The 4,209-nt window shown below is 41.0% G+C and overlaps 1 non-coding gene across 1 annotated transcript; it reads left to right on the top strand.

Moving 5' to 3' along the window:
- The first annotated feature begins 1,855 nt into the window (after positions 1-1,855).
- LOC145405939 (5S ribosomal RNA) lies at positions 1,856-1,974 on the top strand. Its single transcript, XR_013898476.1, has one exon. It is a non-coding gene; the product is annotated as a 5S ribosomal RNA (ribosomal RNA).
- Positions 1,975-4,209: the final 2,235 nt, after the last annotated feature.

Genomic DNA, 4,209 nt, shown 5'->3' on the forward strand with positions numbered 1-4,209 from the left:
AGAAGAAGAAGAAGAAGAAGAAGAAGATGAATATGAAGGAGGAGGAGGAGGAGGAGGAGGAGGAGGAGGATTAAATAATTCAACCCAGATATTTCTTGGACCTCCTGGCAGCTCCCCGCGGCCCCTTTCGGGTTCGTGGACTCCTAGCTGAGAATCACTGCTAATATAACTTGCTCGTAGCTGAAATATATATTTTAGTGTTAAAGGCAATGAAATATTAGGGGGATAAGCGAGTGGTAACGACTATCTAACATTCTTCCTGTTTACCACTGTTATAATCACGAAGACTACTTTCCTTCCTTTTCTATAGCATCAGTCACATCAGCTATTGCTTTTCTCTCACACTACCATTCCATCAGTTTCTCAGAAGTACTCCCCACCTTCCTCTTCTTTTTCTTTCGCTAGTGAGCTTTTTTATACTTTTTTTTTTTTTTTTCCCAAAATTGCGAATACAGTCTCTCATATCTTGCCTAATCGAGATGACAAGAATAAGATGAACAAGTCGTCAAAGTACTGAAATGGTTAAAGGAATTGAATTGCAGACAAGAAAACAGAGATGACAGAGTTAAAGGGAATGAATTTTGTGAAGAAAGAGAGCAGATTTAAAAACTGAACGAAGACTCACAAAGGAAATCTGGAAGGGATACTTCTGGCAAAGTGAAAAGATTCAAGAGGATGCCTGGGGTGAGGGAATGACGCTAATTTGTGGAGAACGCAAACCAAAGAACAAGATACAAGAATCAGGATTTTCTTTAACACTTCCATGATAGAAACAACCTGGGATTTTGTTCCAGCTAACAACAGACGATATTATTCAGCTTGGTGTGAATCATAAATGATTTTTGAATGTAACTCTCATGATCTGGACAGCCATAGCATTATATTCAAGCTTATGTAATACAAGTTTGTTTTGCTGAAAATTAGTCATGAGAGGTTACCAGTGTTAAAAGAGAAATATGTGAAAGTTACAGAGTGGAAAATTGTTTCGGTTACAAAATTATTAGCTGAAGTAGCATCTGAGATTAAGAAATGGGACTAAAATACTGAAGAAAAATAATTTAAAATGTGGACACCGGCACCCTGACATTCTATACGAAATGAAGAAGGTAAAAACTCATCATTAAGGGAAAATACGTTTAGTCGAGAAAATAAAGAACAGCGAAGCGAAACTGGAAACGAGGAAAAACAAGAAGGAGAGACGATGTGGGGAGGGAGGAAGATGGGAAGAAGGGGATACAGGTGGGGTACAGAAGACCGACAAAAGAGGGAGATAGAAAGAGAGAGATAAGAGACATAAGTGTGGAGAGTAACGGTGCGGGTGTGCGGGCAGTGGTCGAGAAGAGAGATGGAGAGATAGTGACAGCGACGTGAGGGTATTTGTGGAAGAGAGACAGTGGATGGGGAGAAAAGATAACCAGGAGGCAAGGGAAATGTAGGGGACAAGCTGGAAATACGAAACGTATGAAAGCCAATCGAAGTTGATACATTGCAAATATGTAACCTCCTGAAATATAGTTTCTATACGTAACAGATGAACTGTCATAACGGTAAAGGCAAAGGATGTTGTGTGGATTGCAGTCGCTTGCGAAAACTAGAGGGGCACTCAGTGGAGCGCATCTCTCCGACAAGAGCAAGGTTCCAGACCAGTCTTCATAGTGGGTTACATTTTCTCATCATTGATTAAGGTTTCACAAAAAATGTTTTCCGGATCCAGAATCTGTAATACGATCCGGACCGATCCCTAAAGTTAATCCAATGTTCCCTGTGACATTTTTTATCTATCCACCAGATTTAGTACAAATTATATATATATATATATATATATATATATATATATATATATATATATATATATATATATGGCCATACCACGTTGAGTGCACCGCTTCCCGTCCGATCAGCGAAGCTAAGCAACGTTGGGTCTGGTTAGTACTTGGATGGGTGACCGCCTGGGAACACCAGATGCTGTTGGCATAACGTTCTCCCTACGTGTCAAGTGGGGTTGGTGGAGGATTAGTGCCCTTCCCTGTAAAACAATTAACTCTAAGCCCTTGACCACCCCGTTTGGGATACATGGCGTCTGGCAATGAATGAATGAAAAATTCTCTTATAGTTTTGAGTAACCCTGCCAACAGACATACAAACAAACAAACAGGGGTAAAAACATAATTTTTATGAGTGATAATTTTTGAGAGATAAGAATGGATGTTTTTTTTTTTTTTTGTTAATTCGTCACGACCTCCATGAAGGCTAATCAATGGCGCCCATCCTCCATGGGGTGTATTATCCAATCCTCTCCCACAATCCACCAACATCACCCTCCTCTCCTGACGACACTTCAACTGCCTCAAGCTTTTTTCTGCTTCCTTCCATCTCTCTCTCTCTCTCTCTCTCTCTCTCTCTCTCTCTCTAACAAAAATTTGTGAGTTACACCTTCCCACTACTAACCCTGCCACTCATACAGCAGTCATTTTCAAAGGATGCGCTCATCCCACCCTGCCCACCACCATCGTGTCCCATCTTAGTCACCCACACCACGCAATCCTTTCATTCACCCCATTCGTTTTTTCTCCCTCTCCTCCACAACTTCACAGCATATACTTACTCGTACTTTGACAAGCTCAATTTCCCACCAATCCTCTCCCCTAACACACCCATTTCTGCTCTAATGAGTTGAATATCGTAATAATGACTGCCTCAATTACCAGTCAACCATCAATGCCCATAATATAATACCCATTATGTGATGCCACCCGTCAAATCGAGTTACTCCCACTGATATCTGCCCATTCTACCTAATCCTGAAAGATATGAATTAACAAATCGCAACCACTGCACTGATTTGGCTGATATTTTGGACTATAATTTCAAAGGCCGAGCTAAAAGTGATCTGTACGAGTACTGATCTGATCACCACTCCAGTCCATCCTGCCATCACCCTTCTTTTCTGCTCTGCTGTGACGATTATCATAACTGCCTTAAACCAGCCGACATAAAGTGCCATTATTTCCCCCGGCATATCCCACCACCCACTGACATCCTAACCTGCCATGCCCACTACACTAATTTGTGTTATTAATATAAAATAACTGCCTCTACTACCAGCCTCCCAAATTTCTCATGTTCAGTATTTTTTCAGTCATGATCCTACAGCCACCATTATACCAACCCAGTCCATTCACTTTTCTCCACCCAACGCACCTCGCCCTGAAAGACAGGAATCGACAAAACCTGTACATTAATTAGGCTGATTTTTATATATGCCTTTACAGACATGACCTGATGCGATCTGGATTGGCCAGAATAAATCTGACTTGTCCTTTAGAGTGCGTTCATACTGAAGCCAGAATTGGTTTTTGATCTATACAAATCGTTTGATTGTGTAGAGCGGGATGGAACTTGGACAGTGTCTATACTATTTCATTGGTTAACAATCTGAACATTCAGTTTCTTACTATCACCTAAGTTATGTCTGATACAGAAATATGGCAGACCCAGAACTTGGCCCATGAAAAGACATGTTCTTTCTTTCCGGTTATCAGGCCAGCAACGCTTTTCGGCACTTTGCGTCAGAATATGTCCGGTTTCTGCTTCAGTGTGAAAGCAATCCAGCTTGTCATAGTTAAGAAAAAAAAATTGCACCTACAGGGCTTTTTTTTTCTTTCTTTTTCTTTTAACCCATCTTCACATCAGGTTTTAACAAAATCGACATGAAGGAACTGAAGTGACCTGTAAAGAGGTTAACCCAATAGAATAATAGTGAATCAACCAACTTCGTATAAACACAGCTTAAATTAACTAAAATGACTAGAATGGAACTAAGATGACCTGACTACATGTGGCTGGACCTCTACTAATCTTCGTTGGTCCAGCTGAAATGTGATGGCCCTGAGTAGTTCTGTCTGGCCATAAATGACCCTGGACGAATTTAAACTGACATGACCGAGCCTGAAAGCCCTGGATGAACCTAACTGGAACTACATTGTCCTAAATTAACCTGAATGACCTAACTAGGCAGAGATTATGAGATAAGCCTAAGTGTCATTTTTGTGACAGTTTTGCCAAATGATAGTCACGTCAGCTGATGGATTTGCTGCTTCACGATTCTGTTGTCTAATGGCTTGTTGCCTGACACGTTGGAATGACGCAGGAATACTGTCGGCAGACGAGACTGCAGTTTATCTACTTACACTACTAGTGCAGTTGACC

The sequence above is a fragment of the Coenobita brevimanus genome, chromosome 68 (assembly GCF_032717465.1).
Source record: "Coenobita brevimanus isolate Jiangsu-jjx chromosome 68, ASM3271746v2, whole genome shotgun sequence".
Lineage (NCBI taxonomy): Eukaryota > Metazoa > Arthropoda > Malacostraca > Decapoda > Coenobitidae > Coenobita > Coenobita brevimanus.